This window comes from Equus asinus, chromosome 1 (genome assembly GCF_041296235.1).
Source record: "Equus asinus isolate D_3611 breed Donkey chromosome 1, EquAss-T2T_v2, whole genome shotgun sequence".
Lineage (NCBI taxonomy): Eukaryota > Metazoa > Chordata > Mammalia > Perissodactyla > Equidae > Equus > Equus asinus.
In genome coordinates this window covers 207,902,501-207,928,155 of record NC_091790.1, presented here as the reverse complement: position 1 = coordinate 207,928,155, position 25,655 = coordinate 207,902,501, and the positions used below count along the sequence as shown (strand labels likewise).

The 25,655-nt window shown below is 52.4% G+C and overlaps 1 protein-coding gene and 1 long non-coding RNA gene across 6 annotated transcripts in view; one reads left to right on the top strand and one right to left on the bottom strand.

The window, feature by feature from the left end:
- PTPRN2 (protein tyrosine phosphatase receptor type N2) overlaps positions 1 to 25,655 on the top strand; it is a 945,556-nt gene that overhangs the window by 704,574 nt on the left and 215,327 nt on the right. The gene's annotated exons all lie outside the window — the stretch shown is intronic.
- Positions 771 to 6,861, bottom strand: LOC139046121 (uncharacterized). Its single transcript, XR_011505687.1, has 4 exons — positions 6,654 to 6,861; positions 4,048 to 4,149; positions 3,736 to 3,867; positions 771 to 1,944 (listed from the first exon to the last, which is right to left on the bottom strand). It is a non-coding gene; the product is annotated as an uncharacterized lncRNA (long non-coding RNA).

Genomic DNA, 25,655 nt, shown 5'->3' with positions numbered 1-25,655 from the left:
CCATCCTGTCATTTGAGGAGATCCATCCTGTCATTCTAGGGGATCCATGCTGTTGTTCTAGGGGATCCGTCCTATCATTCTAGGGGATCCATCCTGTCATTCTAGGGGATCCATCCTGTCATTTGAGGGGATCCATCCTGTCATTCTAGGGATCCGTCCTGTCCTTCTATGGGATCCGTCCTGTCGTTCTAGTGGTCTATCCTGTCTTTCTAGGGATCCATCCTGTCATTCTAGGGGATCAATCCTGTTGTTCTAGGGATCCGTCCTGTTGTTCTAGGGGATCCGTCCTGTCGTTCTAGGGGATCCGTCCTGTTGTTCTAGGAGTCTATCCTGTCAGGGATGAGCCTCCTGATAGAGCTGCCATCTCTGGAGCCAGGGCAACCACTTGGTTTTGTGTTGACTTCTCCTTCCAGAAAGACACAGGACTGTCACCTCCACCACTGCCTGCACGTGATAAGCACGTCGCTTATCGCTTCCCTCCTGCCACGAGGTTGAGCTCATCGTATACACGACATCGGTGGGTACCCATGACTATGGGGCTGAGAGCAACAGAGATGTTCAGGGTCAGCTTGGAGCAGCCTGTTCGGTAAAGAGGACACGATCGTGGAGAGCCCAGCAGAGCGTCTCTGCATTCCAGCGGCATCTCCCATCCTAGCGGGAGACACAGAGCCTGGAGGTTACAACTCCAGAGCATTTACAGTCAAAATGTACAGATTTAGTTGTCTACAAATTAGAGTTAGTTGAAAAGGACCTAATCCGCACTCCGCAGAATGAGTTAAGTCCATTATATATTTGTTGGTAAAGCAAATTTTCGCATTGGAAGCCTTCTACAGGAAAGCTGTTGAGGTGGCAGCAGCCCAGGATGTGTCAACGCCTCCCGGCTCCCTCAGCACTGGGCTCTGCGGAAGTCAGGCCTCCTGCTCCTGGTCACTGCCTCGCCCACGTCCCACCTCAACCCAGAGCCTCCCCCGACCTGGAGGGTCTTCTGATACCAAGCCGGTTGCTCTGCATGACTGTGACCCGCTTCCTGTTTATGGCACTTGGAGCAGTGAGCTGGGACCTAATCTCTCTGTGGACACGTGTCGGCTGATCGTGTGTGCTGACTCACAGTTGGCGAGACAATCTCACACGTCATGTTGTGAGAGGCGGCCAAAGAAGTCGGAGGCTAAAATGAAGTTTGCGGCCTGACAGTGGCTTTGGGAGGCAGTGGGATGTGAAGCCTTCGGAGCTGTGGAATATTCGAGAGCCCCGCCCTCCTGTCTGAGGCCCCGTCACGTGAAGTGGGGCAGAGCCCTGCTTGTCTTGTGAGCTTCAAACTCTGCGCTTGACTTGCATGTGAGGAGGTCACGCAAGTGTCCGCAGCTGTGCAGTAAGGAGGGGAGTGGACAGTCCTAGAATGCCGTGAAGGCGGGCTGTGAAAGCCCTGGAAGGAGCAGGGAGGGGCGCCTCCAATGAGGTGGTGGTGTTCTTCCTCCAATGATCCTCATTATCGGGTTTGGTATGAGGGAAAAAGAAGGCACTTTGAGTCAAGTAGTTTGTTCCAGGCTCCCAGAGTGGAGCTAGGACCCGGCGTATCCAAGACTCAGCTACAAATCTGTGCATATTTTTCATTTTGCAAATTCAGTGGTCTCCTCCTGGGCCTGCCCACTGTCTCTGCCCAGGGCGGCGTGGGCAGGCACCCTTTCTCCTTCTCCCCAGCTCCCCCTGCCTTCCTGACCGTCTGTACCAAAACTTCTCCTGGGCGAGGCCTCCTGCAGGGTGGCCATGGGAGGTCTCTGGTTCTCTGGACATTCCCAAGTGGCCGAAGAATGGTCCCTGTGTCTCCAGATCGCCCTCTGAATCAGTGGTGGCTTTCCTGCCGGCCGGGGACCTTCTGCAGGTCTGCTTGCAGCATCTTTGTAATCTCTCGCTGTTAGTTGACGCATCTCAGGTTGCCATGAGCAACTAGACAGAAATAGAAGGAAACTCAGTGCTGCGTGGTTCCAGATCCTACCCAGCGGGCGCTAGTGGACGAGAGGCCAGCCTGAGACCAGCCCGCCGAGGACCTCCCGGGCCGAGAGGTGGGGCGTCTGGGAGGGTCCTGCTCCCGGGACAGCCACACCGCCCGCGACAGGGCAGAAGCGCTCCCATCGCGGGCTTTCAGACAACCTCTGCCCATCAGCTCAGCTAACGGCACAGGCACCCTCCAGCTGAGCCCCCAAACCTGGGTCTCACTCTCCAGTCCTGGTGGCACCGACCCCACGGGGGTCAGCAGGAGGCCCCGAGACTAACCCTGGCGGCCGTCTCCACATGCCCTCACCACATGCTGTGGCAGCACCATCTCCACTCGTCTCCACATGGCTCAAAGAAGGGAAGGCCTGCCCATTCCCCAGACGAGGAAGAGACCTCCCTGAGGGCCCCCTGACCAGGGGCTCAACCCAGGCCTCTGCCTCCTGCGCCTGTATTCAGGATCCCCCTGCAGCCGCCCTCACTGGTAACCACCAGCCTCCGAGCTCCCGCGGAAAACATCCCTTGGTGGGTTGCCTTCACATTGGCTGAGATTTTCCTTAAAAAAATGAAATAAAACCAGGCGTCGGTGCTACAGAAACGCTGTGCGGCATGTGCCTGGCTGACCACTCCAGGAGGCCCAGCAGCTGGTGCCCGTGAGCAAGCCCTTCACCAGCCGGAGACAGCGAGCGGGGTGCCCCAGAGGTTGCACGTGGACAGCCCCTTCCCGGCTCCTCTCCCACTTCCTCGGCATCCTGGCCATCCTCGCCGTCCCTCCCTCTGTGGTCCTGAGCCATAGTGCCGTTTAAGGAAAAGTGGCGGGTGATCCTCCCAGGGTTTCGAAAATGCCGTAAGAAGACGATTGAAATCGCCTGTGACCTGCCGCCCGTACTCCCGGGGGTTTCCCTTGGTCTTTTTCCTAAACAACTGGACTTTCTTTTCTGTAAAAGTGGGCTCACCAGATTTCGTCTACTGAGCTTTAAAATTTAACAAATTGTTCAAATCTCACATGCTGTCGCCTGGACCTGCTGTCGGACCCTGGTCTGTCCTCTGCTTTGCGTTCATGCCCCTCCCCGTCTCCTCCGCCCCCCTCGTTCCTGGCCCCCGAGCTCTCACCCCCCGTGATGGACATGTTCCCCCACCGCAGGAGCGAGGCTGGAGGGGCTCAGGTCCTGGAGCCCATCGGCGGGCTCTCAGTGCAGTTACACTTCTTACCAGCCAGCGAGTGACTGGGACGGGTCACTGCCATCTCCGGGATGACTCAGGTTGCTAAAATGTGTGTTTACAGGGTTTTGCTCATTTGGGTTCTGGAGGGATGATGTAATGTAGTAAGGTTTTCAGTGAGGTGCCCGGTACGTAGCTGACACCCTGTAAACGCTGCTGTCATTTTTCCTCCATCGCCCGTCAATCACCCAGTTATCTCTTTTTAAAATTACAGAAGTTTATGGGGAGGGAGGGGGCCCAATTCAAATAATTAGCCAGGAGGAGGGTGGAAAGTGAACAGGAATCTGTGACTTCTGAGCCGAAGATGAGGTTTGCTGGATTTGGGAGGGAGGGGCTGGGTTTCCACTAAGACCCCAGCTTGCACTATGCTGGCTCCAGATGGAAACCACCACGGGGAGAAGAGTGGTCCCTCTCCATGAGGTCAGGCTCTGCTTGCGTGAACCCCTGCCTTTATCCTGTTGTGGGTCAGATGCGTGAAATTACAGCCCTCCCTTGCTATAAATTAAGTGGAAATTGGCAGAATACCTGGTTATCTCAGGGCAACACTGGGTAATGAAAGGCGGAGGGCCAGAGTGGACTGCCGTCATCTTTTCATTCTTCTGATGACCAGCTTCTCAGCCACTGCGTAGTTCCCCAGTCCCCTCTGGCAATTTCTTTCTTCTCACAATTAGGAAAAATTCCAGATAATTTCAGTCAGCTGCTCATTAATCCTGTGTTCTTTATCCTTGTGATTAAAGAAGGCTCTGGAATTCGGGACTCCTGGCCCTGCTGGGTGCCCCACCCTCTGCAGGGCTGTCCTTGCAGATTATGTGACCCCTTAGGAAGGGCATTACTCACCCCCCAGGAGCCGGAGGAAGGGGCCCCAGGTCTTGGTCCTTCTCCATCAAGAAGCACAGCTTGTGGCTGGGGCTTGGGGCGAATAGAGCTGCCTTTTGTCTGCTGGTGGAAACAGCAGAAAGACCTAGTGAGTAGGTTGAGAAGTTGGGGGACACATTATGTTTGCATCCTTAGCCATAAAACCTCCACGTGTGTCTGCTTCCTGCGGGTCTGGGCACCCAGGGTGGGCTGGCTGGAGGGAGGCTCTGCCACACTCGGGGGGCCCGGGGGGCTGGCGGTCCTCTCCTGAGAGCTTGAGTGTTGTGTGGGCTCGGCTCTGACAACAGAGCTGCGATCCGAGGGCTGCTTTGCTGGCCCAGGGGTCTCTCCTGGCCCCTCTGGATTCCCCAGGGGCTCTGCAGCCATCCGACCCTCCTGTGTGACTGGTGTTAAAAATACTCCAGCGCTCTGAACTGCAGAACGGGAGCTCCTGGAGGCACATCCTCTGCTGGGAGTCAGTGGTTCTCGAGACAGGAACCAGGCTTACGAAGACTTGCAGTCTGTGGGCAAATGGTATTTTGCCCTTAAAAGGACCCCCTTTTTCTGCAGAACTGAGGGTCAGGACAGACCACCAGTCAGGGGCACTTACCCAGGCATGTGGGGTCAAGAAGAGAGGGGCGCAGATCTCCAAGCGTCCCACCGAGGGAGAGTGACCTGGAGGGGGCTCCACTTCTCCCAGCCCTAAGTCTGGGGCCTCAACAAGCAAAGAAGATTCTGGAAATGGGAACTGTGGGGGCAGGTGGGGACATCAGGAGTCGGGCTCGGACACGTTACACTGGGCTGTGGATTAGATCCGAGGGGGACGTGGAGTCTGGGATAAAGGCCTGCTGGCGATGCAGGGCGGTCAGGAGTGGCCGCTGGGGGCAGGACAACAGTCCAGCAAGAGGAAGAGCCCAGAGGATGCCCACCCCTGGGAGGTGGGGAGGAGTGGCTTTGAGACCCGGGATCCTGAGGTCTGGTGGTGCATGGGGCTGAGGGGGCTGTGAGGATGGCTTCGCTGGAGAGATGCGACGCCTGTGGAGACTCTGACCCAGATAAGGGGCAATTCTCTAGCTTCCTGAATGGGCCAAGAAAGCTTTTGTGGTTTAATGTGAATGGAGAACTCCCCACCTCAAGTCCACTCAACTTCCAATACCCACTGATGCCGCTGGGTTCCTTCCGTGGGATCCCAGGAAGACGGCTCTCCCCGCCGGGCTGAGTTTGCTCCGTGAGAAGCTGGTGGAAGTCTGTGCTGTGAGGCTCACACCCACCTCAGCAGCCCTGCCTGCCCCTGTGGCCGCCCAGTACCGTCAGAACCCTCAGAGACAGCACGCCTGACCCAGAAGTTATTTCTCAACCCCATGGAAACGCTGAAAGCTTGGAAGGTTCCTGAGAGACTGAACCCCTGACAGTGTCACCCGCTCTGCACGTGAAGAAGCCAAGGTGACTGCGGCTGCCTCTGTGTCCGCCTGGGCAGGGCGTTTGTTCCCCGGGACGGCACAGGTGAAGTGAGCAAAGGAGGGAAGCCTCAGGAGTCTGAAGCCCCTCTGAGTTTGAGAACGCTGCGGGGGCTCCGCAGTGTCCCCACTGTGGGGCCTCAAACAGCAGGCTGGTTGGGACTCGGTTTCTCCTGAGGCCTCTCTCCTTGCAGACAGCCGTCTTCTCCGTGTCCTCACGTGGCTGTCCCTCTCGTGTGTGTGTGTCCTCCTCTCCTCTTGTCATAAGGACACTAGTCAGATTGGATGAGGGCCCACCCGCACGACCTCATGTTACCTTTGTCACTTCTTTAAAGGCCCTGTCTCCAAAGGCAGTCACATTCTGAGGTCCTGAGGGGCAGGACTTCAGCATATGGATTTGGGGGGACACAATTCAGCCTACAACACCCCAAAGCCGTGACTCATTCCCGAGGATGGGTGGTTTCAGCCCGTCTGCAGAGCACCCCCAGCCAGCAGCCCCACCAGCAGCTGAAGACAGCTGTGTGGTTTCCTCCTGGAAGCCAGACGTCCTCAGCGTGTGGAGATGGTGTGACGAGAGCCAGAACGAGTGGCTCTGAAGCGGGTTTGTCTGGTTCAAATCTAAGTCCCACTTAAAAGCTATCTGACCTTGGGCAAATTTCTTGACCTTTCTGACTGTAGGGAGTATTTTTTCTGTCAAACATGAGACTCATGATGCTTATTTACCAGAATTGACAGGAAGAATTACTAAAATAGTGAGAAATTAGAGATGTAGCACAGTGCCTGAAATAGCTGCTGTTCCACAAACATTCATCTGTCTGTTATTCTCAAGCACCTCCTCTCGCCGCACGCCCGCAGGCCCCGCACACGCCTGTCTGTCTTGGGAAGGAGAAGAGAGGAGAGGCTGCGAGTCCTTGAGGCTGGCTGGCCTGGGTCCAGCCCATCAGCCGACAGGATCTGCGGCCCCCCGCCAGCTAAGTGCAGGTCCGAGGGCTGGCGAGGGGCTGGCAGCGGGAGAGAAGGCACGACCAGAATGCCTGCCGAGCCGCCAAGTGACTCGTGAGCCTGCAGTCCCGGGCGCACAGATTGGACGTTCGGGCGCATCGTCAGGATTGAAACAGAAATAGCACTCACCTCCTGCAGGCAGAAGAAATGGATTCAGAAGGTGAATCTGAACCCCTCCAATGAAGTTTCTTGTTGCTGAACTCCGCTCGGGAAGCTGTCTAGAGCAGAGACCCCACCGGGAGCCAGGAGCACCTGCTCCTTTTTCTAGGGATTCGTAGCCATTTCAGAGCCCGTGAAATGCTGGCTTGCACACTCTGGAACTCGGCTGCAGGTTCGCATTTATCGTCAAGCGACTATTTCCAGTGCTCCCCCTGCTCAGTGGCTGGCACTGCTGACGCTAAACTCTGATGGATTGGCCAGTGTCATTGGGGTTTGGGTGTAGCCACAGGCCAAGTCCTGCCCTTGAACTTGGAATCCTCTAAATGACGCACTGACCCTGGTACTGGTGCTGTGCCAACAAACAACAACCGAGGACAGAAACATTGACTTAACACAAAGATTTGGGGTAAAGTTATTTTCATACTAAAACATGCATAGACATATTAAAATGTGCATAGATTATTATGTTGTAGAGCAGATTGCAAAATACACACCAATTTTTAAAATGTAAGATGTGGCTTCAAAGACCCATCTTCCTGCTGTTGGGCCCTCAGGGCTCAGTCCTAAGCCCCCACAGTCAGCTCTGCAGCTGGGGTAGTGGGGAGGGGGCCTGGGATGTGGGTTGGAGGGGGGGTCTCTCGAAGAGAAGCCCAAGCAGCTCAGGGCCCTGTCGCTGTCTAGAATTAAGGCCGTCTGGCTGCCAGGGTGTCTGCTGGGCGTCCTGGGACCCTCCTACTGGGGCTCGCTGATGAACAGTGTGCGTTTGCCATGGGGTCACCAGCCACGCCAGCCTCCCTGGGGCTGGTTCCCAGGATGGGGGACTTTCAGTGCTGACACGGAGAGAGTTTTATACGTATACACTCACACACAGACACACACACATACATACACACATCTGTATGCACACACATATACAAATAATCACACACATACACAGATGCATATACATACACACGTGCACACACGTTTTTTAATGGCTCCTGACATTCTGCTTTCCAGCATGCGCACATCCTTCTGCTCCTCTTCAGGCAGGGAAGTAAGCAAGTCTTGCGTGCTCTGGGACAGCATCAGCAACCAACACAGAATCCTCCGGGCTTTGCTGTCAGCCTGGACTGTGCATTGGAGCCTCGGCTTGTGTGAAGGTTCCCAACTGGTGCCCTGAGCGTTCCCCATCTTGGAGCCCAAGGTGTCCTCGTGGAACGGCAGAACCAGACAGAGCTCACCAGCTGCGCTCGGGCCCTCCCAGCTCTTTAGAACAAAGCCAGGCTCCCCTGACCCGCCGTGGGGTCCACAGTGCCATCACCTGGGCCTCTCGCTCTTGCTGTTTCTCTCCCTGTTCAGTTGCTTCTGTTCTAGTTTGCAAAATGTGATCCTTTTACTGAAGTTACAATTGTGAGCTATTAGCTAAGATTTCCCTTTTACTTAAATACTAACCAAGTCCCTCCCCTCCCCGACCCCTCAACAGGTACCGAGGCCAGGGAACCGTCGACTGACACCAGAACAGTCTTACTGTGTGTTACACACCAGGGCCGTGTGTCTGATGCGTGCTCCATGCATCTCAGTGCCTCCCTGTTGCCCATTTAAAATCTTCGCACGTTTTGAAATCTTATTTCTTCCTTTCCCATCTCTCTGAATTTTTCTCTTGCCTATTTATAAGAAAAATGTGCTTTGAACTTTTAACTAGACTGTTGGAGAATAAGCCACGTTTCATTCTTGATAAGCTGACATCCCTTCCCTTTTCTTTAAACCTTGAGTTGCTGATATTATATATATATTTTTTCTTTGCTTCTTAATGAAACAACAAGGTCTTAAAAAGACCTTCCAAATGCATATTATAAAAAGTACTGTGGAGGAGGGGAATTAATAATTATTGTTATTAGAGAAGAAGAGATGATCCTATTTCTTACTGAAATTTGCGCCTTTCTGGTTTTAGTGGAAACTGTATCTGAGAGCGTTGGTGTGACTATCAGTGTATCTGGTGGCTTTTGTGCTTGTTTTCAAGAGCTGAAAGGAGCAGGTCCAGGCAGTTTCTGTCCCTCGTCCCACCATTGTGGGATAAGCTGGCCCACAGGACCCGCTGGGCCCTCTGACATCTCAGGACGGTGGAAGCCAATATGACACAGGGAGCATGGGTGACAATGGCGATAGCAGAGAGAAAATGAGTGACCACCCTGGATGCGGCCCAGCCCTGGCCTGGAGGTAGGACTCGGGGTGGGGGAGGTGACATCAGAGCTGTCTACAAAAAAACGCCTCCATAAAGAGTGAGAAGGTCTTCAGTTCTGATTGAATGGTGGTCTGCTGGTGTCCACCGGAGAGGGCAGAAGGGCAGGAGGGGAGGTAGAGGGAAGAGTGTGCATGTGTGCACACCTGTGCTCACCTACACATATCATGACTCGTCAGGAGCTATTGGCTGGGAACTGAAAGTTCTCTCTGGGAGCAATCCCAACCTTAACAAATTGTTTCATGAATTAGGAAATTCATCTTTTCTGACCTTTAGAGTTAGGCACTACCAAACTATGACATTGGGGTGCATCCTCCAGTGGGGCAATGTAGTCTGTACATGATTAAGAATAATAAAAATTTGGAGAACAAGGGTTTGCGCCTATTTCTTAGGGAATCCGAGATTGCACAGTTTCTAAATTTCCCATAATAAGATCTTTATTTCAACTCTAAATATGTAAGGGTACATCAGTATTACCCATTCTTGCATAAGTTTATACCAAATGATTTCGATAGCTTCTCCCAAGGAGCTCTTAGAAAATGTTTATTTCGCTATCTAAGGAAGCTGTGAGTTGGAAATGAAAAAATTACAAAGGAAAAGTTGACATGTTTTGCTTTCATGAAAAATCCACCCAGAATGCCAGTTAAAAAATCATGCAACATTTCCTGATTTCAAAATATGCTACAAAGCTACAGTAATTAAAACACTATGGTACTGGCATAAAGACAGACATATAGACAAATGGAACAGAATAGAGAGCTCAGAAATAAACCCACACATATACAGTCAACTGATCTTTGACAAGGGCACCAAGAATACTTAGTGGGGGAAGGGCAGTCTCCTCCATAAATATGGTGCTGGGAAACTAGACAGCCACATGCAAAAGAGTGAAATTGGATCTTTATCTTACACTATACAAAAAATCAACTCAAAATGGGTTAATAAGACCTAAGTCTATAAAATCCATAGAAGAAAACATAGAGAAGAGCTACATGACATTGGTCTTGGCGATGATTTCTTAAACATGACACCAAAAGCAAAAATAGACAAGCGGCACTGCATCAGATGACAAAGCTTTTGTACAGCGAAGGAAACCATCAACAAAGTGAAAATACAACTTACAGATTAGGAGAAAATATTATCATATATCTGATAAAGGGTTAATATCAAAAATATGTAAGGAACCCCTACAACTCCATAGGAAAATACAAATGACCTGAGTTAAGAGCAAGCAGAGGACTACAACGTGTCTCCAAAGAAGGCACCCAGATGGCCAACAGGCGCCTGAGAGGACGCTCCACATCACTCACCATAGGGAATGCAAGTCAAAGCCAGAAGACACCACCTCATGCCCCTCAGAATGGCTGTCATCAAAAAGACAAGAATAACAAGTGTTGGCAAAGAAGTGGAGAAAAGGGAACCCTTGTGCACCGTTGGTGGGTATGCAAAATGATCCAAAATGCTGCTAAATGTGGAGGTTCCTCAAGAAACTAAAACTGAACTACCAAATGATGAGTAAGCTCATTTCTTGCTATTCATCCAAAAGAATGGAAATCAGGATTTTGAGGAGATATCTGCACTCCCATGTTCATTGCAGCGCTGCTCACAGTAACCAAGATGTGGAAACAACCTAAATGTCCATCAATGGACGGATGGATAAAGAAAATGTGGTATATACACACACACATACACACAAGGAATATTATTCAGCCGTAAAAAAGAAGGAAGTCCTGCAATGTGTGACAGCATGGATGAACCTACAGGACTTATGCTGAGTGAAGTAAGCCAGTCACAGAAGGACAAACACTGTGTGACTCCACTTATGTGAGATATCTAAAATAGTCAAACTCATAGAAGCAGAGAGTGGAATAGTGGTTGCCATGGGCTGGGGAACTAGGCAATTGAGTTACTAATCAATGGGTATAAAGTGTCAATTATGCAAGATGAATAAGGTCTAGAGATCCACCGTACAACCTGGAACCTACAGTTTACAGCAAAGACATGTTGAGGGGCTAGGTCTCAAGTGAAGTGTCCTTACCTCACGGAGGAGAGGGCCACCTGAAGGAAGCAGAGTCACAGGGGGAAGCCTCACTGGCTCTGAGATGGGGGAAGGAGCTGTGAGCCCAGAAACTGGTCCCTGCAGGCTGAGCGAGTGCCGTCCTGCCAGCACCACAGTTTAGCCCAGCAAAACCATTTCCAACTTCTGGCCTCTGAAACTACATGAGAATAACTATTTGATAGTAAAACACGTCACGCTGGTTTCCAAGAAGAGCATGAGTGTTTGGGAGGGAGGCCATGAGCTGAGGACCGAGAGCTCAGCCCACATCTTCTGCCTCTTCACCCCAGCCAGCGGTTTCCTTTCTCTTCCAGATGACGCCGAATCGCACTTTTCGTTGAGGTAATCAACAGCCGCTTCTCCTCCTGCGAATTTTCCTCAATTGTCGTTCGGCAATGAATAATATGGTGTCCATCAGATTGTCCTCGAGAGTCAGTAATTGTCTATGTGTCTTTAAGACATTCCCACCTTCGTTCTTTCAAGATAATGTTTGTTTTCGAGCAGGCTAAATATGTGTTTTTACTACACCCTGTCACCCACAGATTCCTCAGCCCAGTGGGGCAGAAATGGGGATTTGTGCTCTGTTTTCATGTAGGGTTTGACATTAAAAAAATCTGTGTGGCGGCTCCCAGAGGGGAGCAGAACATCCCCCTCCAATGGAGTAATGAGGAACTCACCGGCCGCACTCCCGCAACGTGACTAGCCCAGAGAATAAATCACGGCCAGTCTTCCCGAGATGGGAAAACATTGTTCAATAAGCGATGGCATTTATCCTGATTTACTGTTGTTGCTCCAACAGGAGAAGCTGGGAGACAGATCTCCGAGGGAGGGCCGAGCAGAATCAATTACTCTCCTGGTCTTCGTTCAATTTCTGATGTGGAGTCACTGCTACCTGTGTCACATAATCAGATTAGACGTGCAAAATGCATTCCAATGTCCCGTAAATACCGCTGTGAAGCACAAGCTGCGAATTGGATATTCATATTTTAAAAGTCCTTTTTAAAAAAAAACCCTCTCTTTAACAAGGTATTGATTAAATTTTAAATGAACAAGGTATAAGAGGCAAAGAGCCAGAACCTGTTCACACAGAGCATCTCCACCAGGGCGTTCCTGCAAGGAGCAGGCTGCGCACCAGAATGCACACAGACGCCCATCCCTCCGCTCAGCACAGCTGTGAGCAGCCCAATGCCCAGGTCTGTTCTAGGAGCTGGGGGCCAGGTGGGGACACCCGGTGAGAGCTACCTCGTTATGCAGCTTACGTTTCAGACAAGTAAATGGACAAGGTGATTTCAGATAATGAGTGATGCGAATAAAATAAACAGAGGGATGTGAAACAGATGCTGAGTGGAGGCGGGAGACCTCTGAGCCATGAGCCTGGGCTGACCAGGAGTGATAAGAAGACGCTCACCTGGAAAGGATGAAGGAGAGGAAACGCAGACCAAGGACCAGAAGGAAGACCTGCCAGAGAGTGGAGGGCACCATGTCCCCACAGCCTACTACACACGGAAAGGACCTCGGATTCCATCCCCAACAGGATGGAAAGCCAGCAGGGGTGCTGAGTGTGAAGTTATGGTTTTGAAAGACCCCTGGGATTCCATGGCAGGGGAGGGACTGGTGGAGAAAAATGGGAGACAGGAGGCAACTCAACGGCTCCAGGAGCCGATGGAGCTGTGACGCTGTGACCCACCAGACTGGAGCAAGGAAAGGGAAGGGAATAAACAGATGCTCCATGTGTGCATTTGGAGGTTGGACCAACTGACAGCACGGGCTGCACACGGGGGCTGCAGGGACAAGGGGACTAAGAAGGCCTGGGTTTGGGGCTGGACCACATGGTGATGATGGCCATGCCCTGTGTTGAGAAGTGGCTGCCAGGCTGGGGTCAGTTCTTTCAGTGAGATGAAGAGCCGTGCTTTGCCAGGTTACATTCGGGGTGTCCAAATGCAGATTTATCATAAGCAGTTAGGTGTGCAAATTTTGAGCTTAGCGGAGGACTCAAGACAAGAGATATCCACATGGGGGTCATGTGTGCCCAGGTGGTCTTTAGAGGGAGAGGCAAGCAGGCAGCCCAGGACTGAGCCCTGTGGAGCATTTGGAGAGCCGTTGACTTCAGTATGTCTCCTGGCTGCTGTGCTCCACAGCCGCCCCCTCTTCCCACCCTTGTGAGCGTGATCTCAACTCAGCCCTCCAGCCGGGCCTGCTGCCCCCTTCTCACGAACACACAGCGCCTTCACCTTCAGGGCCCATCTTTGCTCCTTCTGGTCCCACCTCAATTGGGGGTCCAGCGCCCCTAGCCCCCAGGCCGCTGCCCCTCCTGACGTCAAGGTCACGCCTCACTGCCCACTGCAGTCATCTGTTCTCCTGTGATCTCCTAGAGCAGGAGAGTCTGGGGGGCTCATGTGGGGCAGGCACAGCTAAAGAAAGGAAGACCCCTGACGCCGGCACTCTTAAAGGGCGTCCAGGCTCCCTGCGGCTGACCTCTCCCTCTGGCTCCTGACAGGGAGGAACAGACTGCCCGCTGAGCTCCTCTCTGTTAGGCACCTGGCTCCTGCGCAGCCTCCCGTGCTCCACTGCCTTCCCCAGACCCTACTCCCGTCTAGGTCTCAGAGCAAGACCACTGTGGGCAGCCCATGCAATCGCAGGACTTCATGCGAGTGTTTACACAGTGTCGGCCATGTGCATCAATGCCACTGCAGGCCTGGAGGCAGAAACTTTGTCGAGTGCCTGGATCTGAGTCCCCAGATCATCCGTGCAGCTGAGGCCGGAAGGCAGGGCCGCGAGTCCTCACTGCTTCACTGGATGGACCTCGATCTGGCGGTGCTCCAGGATGCTCCTGGGCAGGGGTCAGTTAGTGGTGGTTTGTGGCCACTGCCAGCCACTCAGCCTATGAAGTGAAGGCGTCGTTGATGTAACCAGCACAGACTCAGAGGGCCACACTCCTGGACCACTCCTGGCTTTCTGTATAACAGCAATCAGATGTCCCATCACCTCATCCTTCCTGACTTCAGTCTCCTCGTACGATATATGGGAATGACAATGATCAGCTCACAGGTTTGCTGTAAAAGATAAAGAGTTAACATATGGCCAGCATGGGCCTGAGACATGGGAAGTGTTTAGTAAGAGGTGCTGCTATTCGGTGATAGGAACAGTAGTGACGTTGTTCACTTGGGGCAATGAGAAAAGAAAATGACTTAGAGAGGGATGTTTCTGAGCTCGGAACCAAGGACAGCCACAAAAGGTGAGTCCCAGGGAGAGCCCCCAGGGACCCCAGGGCAACATGAAGCGAGGGAGCTGCACCTGCCGGAGCTGAAATTGTGTCTTGCTGAGTGCTTCTCACCCTACCTGAAGCAGAGCAAAGGGTAGGGACCACCTGTGCACTCTGCAACCCATCCAGAGAGCTAGGGGATCTCGGTGGAATGCAGAGTCAAATGAAAAGAGGATCTACCAAGTGCACATTCTGAAGAGGTGGAGAAGAATCAGTGTCAAGGGCTGATCACCACGGTGGAGAAGACAAGGGAGGACGCACCTCCTGGCAGGGACCCCTTCCTTGGGCAAGAACAGGACCTGTGACGCCGAGGATCAGGAGGGGCCCCACGAGGTGAGCACCTGCGCCCCACGTCCACAGACAGTAAAAGGCACAGGTCAGGGGAGTCGCGGAGGGTTCAGCCGAGTAGTGGTGTCTCCTTGTGAAGGCCCAGCACTGCCAGACGCCAGCCTGATTCCTCTTGGGAATGACTGCCAGAGGGACAGAGCGCCCTGCCCATCATGGTGGCTGTCCGCTCTCTGCCACACAGGAAAGAACGAACAGCAGGGACTGGGGGTGTCAGTACATTTGGGACGAGAACCCAGGGACTGGAGGTCAAGGCTGTTTGGTCACTTCTTCGGACTAAATTAGGAACTTAGATAAGAAAGGACGAGGGGAATGCGCCCTTGCCATGTCGGCGGCATTGAAGGCCATGTGCTCCATGGCAATGCTCTAGGAGGTGGACTTGAGTCCAGGACACAAATGGTAAGAAGCTGCGCCCCTGAAGATGAGTGGACACCCCAAGGGGGCATCACACTGAATATGGGAAGGAAGGCAAACCTCCCCCATCTGTAACCCCACCAGCAATCTACTGATTGGGTTTATCATCTTCAAAAACATGGAGTAGAGAAGAGGCTGTCATACTTTATAGCCTCAGATATTTTTCCTATCAACAGGCAGAGAAGAGGTAATTAATAAAATGAACATGAAGTTCTAATTATAGGGTATAAATATCTCTCTCAACAGCATCATTAAGATGAGGGATGGGTTTTGTGATTAGGAGAAGAAGGAAATAACCTATTCAAGGAATGAAAAGGAGGCGAGGTTCTCCAGCTAGGAGAAGTGACGTGCATGTGTATGCGTGTGCACAGGCGTGTAGGTGAGACACCGCTGGCGACTGCACAGTCAGGCAGAAGAGACAGCTGCTCTGTTCCTGATGCAGACGAGAAAATCAGCCTGGTGACAAGATATTTAGTCCAAGGGGCCAAGGGCCAGAGAAGGCACCCCTGGCTTCTCCTGGAGGTGATGAATCACAGGTTCGTCTCAGAGGCAACTTCACATCCAAGAGACAGACAGATAATTCTAGAAACCAGGGTAGGAAGACAGACCGTGGATCGCAGAGAAGATAGCAGGGTCCGAAGTTCCAGGTTTGGAAGTTGAGGTGGCTCTGAATGTTCTGGAAGATCTCAAGATGGTGCTCTGAGTATGAAACTGCAAAGGATACCAGTGAAGATGAAGAAGCAGTGGGACCCAAAGAAAGAAGCAGAGATGCGTAGATAAATTTAGAAATAAAGATAAAGAAGCCAGCTTGGTCCAGTGTAGCCTGCTAGCCGTGCACTTAGTGGTGGCCATGCAATTCGGGAGGTCCAGTTGCTGGAATGGAACCTTCCTGTCACACAGTCCCACACAGCTGAGGATCCAGCAGGTCATGCTGGACAAGTCACCGGATAGCCCATCCCGAAGGGCAGCAAGGAGCCCGTGTCCAGGCATCCCCCTCCCTGGGCTCCTGCTCCGTGGCATCAAACAAGACCATCTGGTATACCTCGGTGGGGAGGGGGTGGGAGACAGGCATCGAGCCCTGCGGAATGGGACGATGGGAAGGAGGAAAACAGCCCCTGACTCCTCTCCAGAAACAACTCCAGTGCATTATGTCACTAACACATCTGCTCCTTCTCCATCTTATGGGCACCATCCTCAGAGTGCTCACCGGGTCTGGGGTCCGGGTCTTCAGAGGGCACGGTCAGGTGCCCCACTCCCACAGTGGGCAGGGAAGTGGGAAACCTATCCTGCTGCGTCTGTCCAAGTTTTTGCCCAAGTTGAGATGGGACCTGTGAGAAGAGCCACAAAACTTTGACAGTTGTGGTCAGAGCAAGAAAAAGAGTGAGGAGATGCCCGCTGCCCAAGGCCATGGTCAGGGTGTCCACACAGAGAGGTGGCACAATTTAGTTTCACTTTTTCTATCAGGAAGAAAGAAGATCGGACGGGGTAGAACAAGCCTGGCTGGGGCCCCTGGAGCTCATGCCAGGTGAGCACACCTGGAAGAGACCTGCCGCTTCCAGGCAGGCCCAGCCTCCTATCCTGTGGGAGCTGGAATTCAAGGGACCCAGATGATCTATGATAAAACATTGGAACAATTCTGGGTGATCTTCTAGAAATTGTAGAGAATGGGAGAGACAGGTCAATGTTCAATTTTCAAAAACAAGGAGGGAATTTGGAAAACCACAGCTAAAGGCCAGTAGGCAAGCCCAAAATCCAGGGTTTTGAGAGCAGCCGGTGAACCCCAGGAAAGAACTCGGTGGGCCAAGGCACTAACGGGGTCTCGCTAGGCATGGTCGTGCTAGAACAGACGCGTTTCCTTCATCTTCAAGTGATGGGACAACTTTCCAGGATGTTTGCATATTCAGGAGATGGTTACCACATCTTTTTTATGTTCTTAATGGAAACAAAATCATGGGTACAATTCACTAGATTCATAGCTGGTGGACTAGCTCATCAGTGGTTGAGGGTCGATACTTGACTTTCCACGCGAGTGCGGCTTTGTCGCAGACAGGGATGAAGACCTAGGACCGTGTACTCCAGGCCAGCACTCGAAACGAGGCAGAGGTGTGGTTTTGGGTGACAAACTCAGTCTCACGAGATCTTGAGTGAGGCAACCCAAATGGAAGGCGCTCTGCCCAGGCCCGCCATCTGGCCTCCACTCACCCGTCTCCCAGGGCCCATCTGACTGCGCACCTTCCTCCTCCCGGCCGACCTCACCATCATCTTCCCCCCGCTCCCTGCCCCCCCACGCGGTGCCCACAGCTTCTCTGGCTGTTCTCTGCTGCCCCCTCCTGTCTGAACCTTGGGACTACTTTTGGCCAACAGTCTCTCGACCCTCAATTGACAGGAGTCAATCCCACAGCCTCAGTCAGCCCCACTGGGCCATTTCTCAGGCAGCCCATCTAACCAGGCCAGAGCAGGACTGGGGCACAGTCTGCGCTGGTCACACACCGTGAGCATGCTGTTCTAGCAGTAAGGCCAGGGCTCTTCTGCTGAACGAGCAGCAGCCTTAAAGCTGACTTGTGTGTCTGCAGTGAGATATTCTCTGGGACTGGTTTCATGTTTGTGCATATTTGCTGATTCATCATCACATATTTAACTTCATACTAAAGGTTCCACTGATCCCGCGTTTTACACGAAACTGAGGATGGGAGGTTCTTTGTGTTTTTGTTTTCAGTTATAAAGCCTCAATGATACAGCCGTGGTAAGCGTTGAAAGTTGGGATTTTGGTGCTGTTTAAATCCCAAGCATTTTAGCTCAAGCCTCAGCCCTGGCCGTGACCCGCTTCCTTGATTTGTCCTCACACTGATCCATGTATTTATGGGAACTGTAATCAGAACTTGCTTTGCGCCAATTTTTGCTACCCAAGATTGTTCCAGTTTAACTGTTTCCTCGATCCAACTAGATTTTTTTTGGAGAGCAAGGTGGTACCTCACTCTTCTCTCCGGTCCCAGGAACAAGGACAGTGACGGCCTCGTCTAGCTGTTTGATAAATAGTTCCTGGTTGACTTGGGGCTGCCAGCCCGTGAATCCTGTGGTTCCCTGTGGACGTAGCAGCCATGACTGTGAGTGACTGTAAACACGCCCCGGCTGACACCCTACCTGGGGCCCAAAATGCCCCCAAGTGGCATCGCCTTCCTCATGAAACATGTGAGCTATGACTGAAGGAACGTCCTTTCCTTGGAGTGTCCGTCCATCGTTAGGAGGCTTGCTGGGGAAGGACGGCTGGGACCCGTTTCATCAGTCTGTGAAGAGACCAGAGGGCCTCGTGACCGCCGTTCCTTCCTGGGTCTGAGGAGGAGGTTTACCTAGTTCAGGTGGAGCTGACAGGACCCGCCAGCCCTCCCAAGCACGGGAGCCTCTGCTTGCTCCTTCACTGTGGCCACTCCTCTGTAGCCGGGCATGGCGGGACGCTATCTCTGGGCTTCGTCCACACCGTCCCCTTATGTGATCCGCCGTCTGCCGCCATGGCCGTTGCAGGTGGCCACAGCCCTCTGGGCCCCGGCTGCTCTGTGTCAGTTGCGTCTCTCGTGCTTCAGGGAGTCCTTTCCTGTAGATCAGGACTTTTCAGGAGGGCGAACGGGGCAGGAGGCCCTCACAGAGAGGCCGTCGTCTCTCCGTGTGGCCTCCACTCTCGGGGCCCTTCCTTGCCCTGGGCTGTCTGTCTCCCTGCATTGCGGGTGTGTCAACATCAGCAGTGATCCTGCTGAGAGCAGCATGCCCTTTCCCCTTTGCCCTGTGGTGAGTCAGCCAGGAGGCCCTGCCCAGTGGAGTCTCGCTGACGCCTCAGGGCCACTTCCAGGGACCTCTGAGCAATCTCCCCTTGTCAGCGGTGGGGTAACCGTCCTAGCCCTCCATCTGCCCGCCACCCTGGGATGGGACAGGCCTGTGTGAGACTGCACCCCCTCCCCACGTGGACCCCAGATCCTCATCTTCCAGGATTCAGCACCAACTCCTAAGGGACCAGGTGGCAGCTAGAGGAGGGCAAGCTGACACCGTGGCCAACAGGGAGCTGGGCACCCTTGCTGCCCGAGGGTGCAGTGCTGACCGGGAGGAGGGGTGGGAAGCCCTGGATGAGAACGAGGCACCACAGGATGGGGAGGCTACTTCTCATCCTCAGGAAAAACAACGACCATCTCAGATCATTTGTGCCCGAGAAAGCACTGTGTCACCACTGACAGTGAGGCCCTGGGCCATGGGCAGCAGGCCCTGAGTTCCTGGCTGACCAGGTGGTTCTGAGTCTTGGTTTGGGGAAGGGGGCCACAGACCCCTGTGATGAAAGCTATGGTCTCCTGTGGGAAAAGGCACAAACAAGACTCAGCATGCAATTTCAGGAGTTAGAGGAATCCCTGAAATTCATCCCAAGTCTCCTGGGGATTTGGGGACCTCCCGTCCCCCGATGAAGACCCTCTGTTCTGAGTGTTACCCGGATTTCTCCAATTATTATTGGACCGCATGGAGTAAGACAGCCTTGATCCCCTTTATTCACGTGTTTCTAGGTGATGGAGGCAGAGCCAGCTGTGACACACCCCATGCTCTCTAGGCTCGAGGGCTGCAATCGCACCTGACTCGGGGGCGTGCTCACAGGCCCTCGGCCACCCAGTGCTCTCTCTGGAAAGGGCGAGCTCCTTGGAGATGGGACTGTGCACCCTGCTGGCCTCAGGGCAGGGGGCTGAGGGTGGAAAGTGCACAGAGCTGGGATGGGGCATGGACGCCTGGGTGTGAGTGGCTGCAGCCCTGCTGCCTGCGAGGAAGGAGATGCCATGTGGCAGGCGCTCGGCCTCTTCCCAGCAAACAGGAAGCCGGTTGTGAGAGGGAGAAAGCCCAGTGAGCAGCGCCCGGCTTCTGGAGCTCCGCTGGTGAGGCCTGAGGACAAAACCTCTCCTGGGACCCACGTCTGGAACCCTGATCTGAATGACAGCGTTTCCCTTCTCCTCTCCTGTGACCCAGGGTGCCCGTTACGAACCGTTTCACCCTGCAAACTGCTCTCCGACACCCTGAGCTCTCTCTACTTCGGGGCGTTGGTGGGGTGCACATGTGTTCTCTGCAAATCTCACCGCATGTGGCCTGACTTGGGAGACGGGGAATGCCCGAGGACAGGCAGGCCGGCCTCGCACCCTGCGCACCCACGGGGATGGGGCTCGCGTGTGGCGGCTGCTCCCTATGTGACACGAAGGGTGATGTGGCAGCAGGTAGGACGTGGCCTCCAAGGAGGAGCCGGGCCAGCTGGCATCACAGGATGTGCACCCGGGAGCCCTGCAGCCAAGGGCCGAGGGATGCCGCGCCCCTCCCACAGGCGCCTCCTCACGCGCCCGGGAACTGCGTGTGGAGACCGCCTGGAGCACTTCTTTTGAAAACTCCTCTGTGGTGCAAGTCGGCATCTTTTGAGGGAGGAGTTGCTCTGTTGTTATTAATAGCTCAGAAATCACGTAGAGCCAGGTTTCCTGAGTAAATGCAAGGCCTCTCAGCGGTGCTGGTTTGGGTAAATTCTGAGCCTGCCTCAGGTAGAAGGACCCGCGTGGTCGGCTGTTGGTGAATCAGTGCAGATCCCCATCCTGTGAGCCTCCGCTGTGCGGTGACGGGCTTTGAGGAGGTTAAGAGTTAAGACGAGTGGCTCCCACCTCAGCTGTGGTTCCTTACCTGGAGATTTAGAAAAAGGCAGGGCCTGCCCCCCACCTCCCGGAGGTCACAACCTCACCGCCCTGTGACCTAGGCATTGCTGGGCTCCAGGCGACCAGGTGAGGGCCAGGTGTGCACGCTGGGATAGGAGGTCCCACCCCACAGCACCTTCCAGACAAAAGCACTGGGCTTCCTGAGCCTGGGATCCTCACCCCAGAGGACTGTGGGAGGTGCTTTTGAGTGACAGTGAGGGCGGAGTGTCAGGGCCGTGCCCCAGGCCTTCTGGAAGACAGGTGGGGAGGTGACCATAGGGTGAAGCAGGTAGTGTCCAAGAGCCACCCAGTGTGTGGGGGGTACGAGGAAGGACGACCGCCCGCGAGGTGCCGCTGTGCCCACGTCTTATGGAGAATGCAGAGTGTGACAGTGGAGGGAGGGCAGCTGCCCTGGTGGAGGGGACTCTTGGATGCAAGGCCTCCTTTAAGTGAGCAGGTCCCTGTGAGAGATGATCCAGCATCAGAAAATCCCCAGAATAATAATCTATGTTTTCGGCACGGCAAAAGCAAGAATTGTTGACATGCTGAGCAAGGTCATATCTAAAACTTTTCTTGTTACCACATTAACATAAAGCCATGAGGAGCTCTTGGGTCAAAAGGTGATTCTAGGAAAAACAGGTGAAGCTCAAGGAGTCGCTCTTGCTGTGCTTGTCCACGTGAGTTGAGGTCAGTGAGAGAAACGGTGTGTGGAGGGGAGGAGGACGTGGGTCTGTGAGTGCCCCCGATGGAAACTTGGCTCCTGGTGCTGGCAGGCAGATGCCCAGGTCCTTGAGGGAGTTCGGCCTCCTGCGGGCGGCACATGGGGCCACCTGCCCTTCCTGCGACCAGACGTGCCTTTTAAACCAGCACTGCGAGCTCACCTCCGTCCATGCCGTGACCTCAAAGCCACACTCGGTGCCACCTCGGCTCCCCCATGAAGATGGGCGATGTCTCCTCAACACACTTCCACCTCCTCACACAGGACGCCATCTGCATCTCTCACTTGGCCTCAGTCTCCAACTGCCCTGGGCCAGGCGAGAACGTGTCTTTCAAAGATTTTCCCTCATTCAAAAACTACAGAAAAGCACAAACGAAAAGGAAAATTAGCATAGCCCTTCACCTCTCCTGCACAGTCCCACTCAGATGTGTGCACGGTGCCCACGCCCCAACCCACCACAGCCCCAGTGATGCTAAGCATAAAAAGGCACATACGCACACGCCACTCACACATGTGTTGGCGAGAGGAAGTCCTCCTTTGCCCTTCCAGGTTCTTTTGGCTGATCTAATAATTAAATTGACACAAGACAGATGAACAGGAGAACGTCAAATTTAATTTCATATGTATGAAGTTCTCGTAGAAATGGGACCTAAAGAAATGACCAAAGCAAGCAGCTTTTAAACTCTTAGACAGAAAAAGAATAAATTTTATGAAGAACCAAGACAAAGAAACCTGGGCATGGGTGCTAATTAGAAGGAGGCTGAGCAGAGTTTGTCTACAGCCTTCTCAGCCCTGCGTGCCTGTCACCGGCAGGAAGGACGCCTCTCTCTCTCCTGGGGCAGGAGGGTCCCTTTCACCTGGGAGATTTATTTCCTGCTTTCAGGGGGACAAAGGACAGTCAGCATGCCCTTTTTGCACCAACTGTTTCTTAAGTGACTTTAATTCAGAATAATCAAGATGCCGCTTTGGCCTATTCCGGAGCGGCCTGCCCCGAGCCCACCCATGGGACGGGGGTGTGATTTCTTGCTGGTTTTGTTTTGTGATCGAAGGTGAAATCAGGTGTTTGCTATTGTTCCATAATTTGCTGAAAGCACTTAAGGACAAGCCATAGACCGTGGATGCCTTTCCCGACCAGGGCCTGTAGGTATGTCCCCTTATTTAATCACATAACATATTTATCCTCAGCAATCGCTTGTTTTCTACTTGTTTATTTGTTAATGCAGACAATGCCAGAGTTATTATTCTTGTACAAATGTATGCATTTATACTATAATTTTTGTAAATTAGTTTACAAGAAATGGATTTTTTTTGCTCATAGAGTATGTGCATTTTTATTGCCAAATTACCCTCCAGAAGGGCTTTACCAATATAAACACGTAATTGCAGTATATGAAAAACATAAGTATTATAAGCTTTTTAACCTTTGCCAATGTGGTAGGCAAAAAATTTGTTTAATTTTTAATTTTTTTTTGTTTGAGAAAGATAAGCCCTGAGCTAACATCCACTGCCAATCCTCCTCTTTTTGCTGAGGAAAACTGGCCCTGAGCTAACATCGTGCTCATCTTCCTCTACTTTATATGTGAGACGCCTGCCCCCACATGACTTGACAAGTGGTGCACAGGTCCACACCTGGGATCCAAACTGGCGAACCTTGGGCCAGCAAAGTGGAGCGTGTGAACTTAACTGCTGTGCCACCAGACTGGCCCCTTTAATTTTTTAATTATTACAAAGTTGAACATCTTTTCACGTACTTATTTCCACTCGCATGTCTTCTGTGATTTATCTGATCATAATCTATGCTCATTTTTCTTTTGCTTTTTTCCTTACTGATTTGTTGGAGCCATTTTCATATCAGAAATATTAACCTTTTAAAAATAGCTTAGATTTTATGATCATCTACACCCAGGATGAGTATTTCACACTTTCTTGTAATCGTTTTGTAGTTAGTTGTTTTTACATTTTGATCCATCTGAATTTTTTATGTGGGGTGTGGTAGGACTCTCACTTCATTTTCTTACAGAATATCTCATTTTCCCAGTCGTACTCACCAGGTAATTCACTCTGCACCACAGCAGTGAAAGCGGCCTTCAGCCCTGAATTCCCGGGCGTGATGGGGTCTGCTGCTGGACAATCTATTTTATTCCACTGATCCGCACACTTATTCTCATGTCAGTGTGGTGCCACCTTGATACTTGAGCACGTGTTTTAATGTCTGCAGAGCAAATTGCTCATTCTTCTCTCTCCCAACTTCTTGGCTAGTCCTACACATTTATTCTTCCAGGGCCCAAATCCAAATTATCTTGAGAATCAGATTATCCAGCCGTACATTCACACACACACTCACACGTAAGACACACCCGATGAAGATTCTCATTAGAAATGTATTAAAATTATTAAAGTTAACATGTGACTTTATAAAGCTCTGCTCTTCACAGTTGAGAGACGTTCAGTCCAGAGTGTAATTAATTTCCCATTTACAAAGGACTTGTTTTACATGTTTTAGTAGAGTTGGGCAGTTTTCTTACAGATATCTCCACCTTTCCAGTTAAACTGTTGTAGGTATTTGTAGTTGTCCCTGTCCTCATGAGTGAGATTTTCCCGCTTCCATTTCTTCTGAGTAGACCTACGAAGAGAAACCTGTTGGCTTTGAGCATCACCATCTTGTGAATTCTCTTAGTGCTGTGATGTCCAGCTGGGTCTTTGCAGTTCCCCGGATACATGGTCATATCTTCCCAAATAATAGTTTTGTAGTTTTCGATGTTCTTGTCAATGTTACCGTGTTGCAGTAGCTTGAACCTTGAAGACGAGCCCAAGTGGCAGGTGGCAGCGCCCTTTCTGCTGGCGCCAGCAGCCGGGGAGTCGCACCGTCTCCTGGTCAGATTCTCAGGTCCCGGGAGGTAGGAATTACTCCTTACACCCCTTTCCACCTGCAGCACTGGTTAGTGGCTTCCCATTCTAAGTTCCTGATAGTGGTGATAATAATGTTATTTCTTAAGACCTTTCATCAAATTACTCCTTGTCAGAAACACCTTAAAATGTGTTAACCCATCGATGTGCAAGGCTGTACCCATGGAACGCTCTAGTTGAAACTTTTGAGCTCTGAATGACCTCTAACACTGCGTCCTTGGGTGTCGTGAGCTCGTTACCTGTTCACATCCTGGCCACCACAGCAGAGAGGGCCCTGTGGTGGCCCAGACACCTACCATGAGATGCAGGAGCACAGCACCAGATGGGACGAGGTCAGATGACCAGACAGCTCTTGCTGTTCGCTGGTCCTCACACCTGCAGTCACGCAGGTCCGGCTCTTCCATGTAGCCTGTGCTGAGGGGTCTGGGTTCAAGTTGTTTTCTTTTGCATCTGTAGAGCTCCAGCATCCCAGGCACCCACAGGGTATTTGTCAGAGGTCCAGCCTGGTGAGCTCACTGAGCATGTTCCGGTAACTTCAGAGCACTCGCTCGGCACTGGTCCTTGGCAAACTGGGGGTATGGGGGTCCCTCTCTGTGTCCTTCCCTCTCTACAGCACTGCTACCCCCAGCCTCAGGTGCCCAAGGCCCCTCCTCAGGGAAGGGTCCAGGAACAGTCCTACTATGCCTACTGGTGCTTCCTGTGAGCACCGTTACCAATCCTGGGGAGGCTGGCCGTGAGAGAGAGACAGAGAGAGGGAGAGTGTGTGTGTGTGTGCATGGAGAGAGAGAGTGGGGGAGACATTTTTTTTAAGGAATTGGCTCATGCAGTTGTGGGAGCTGGCAGTTTGAAATTTGCAGAGCTGGCCGGCAGGCTAGAGACCCAGGGAAGAGTTGATGCTGCAGCTCAAGTCCAAAGGCCACCTGGAGGCAGAATTCCCTCTTCCTTGGATTCCAACATATGAATTTGCCAGGGACACAGATGTTCACACCATAGCGGAGGTTAAAAAAACGTAACAAGGGTGCATGTTTTACGACTACAGTCATGCACCACATGGGGCAACCGCGGGCCACACAGACAACGGTGGTCCCCCAAAATTAGTACCGTACAGCCTAGAAGTGCAGTGGGCTCTACCATCTAGGTTGTGTAAGTGCACTCTGTGATGTTTGCACAACTGCGAAGTCGCCAGACAACACGCTTCTCAGAATGTGTCCCTGTTGTTAAGCAGGGTGCCTGTGACCCAGGGATTAAGTCCCAGTGAAGAGAAAAGAAGGGACTGACATTGCTGAGCTCCTGCTGCCATTCACCAGCTCTGAGCTAGGCGCTGATACGTATTTGAATAAGTGATGGAAGCTTCGTCTT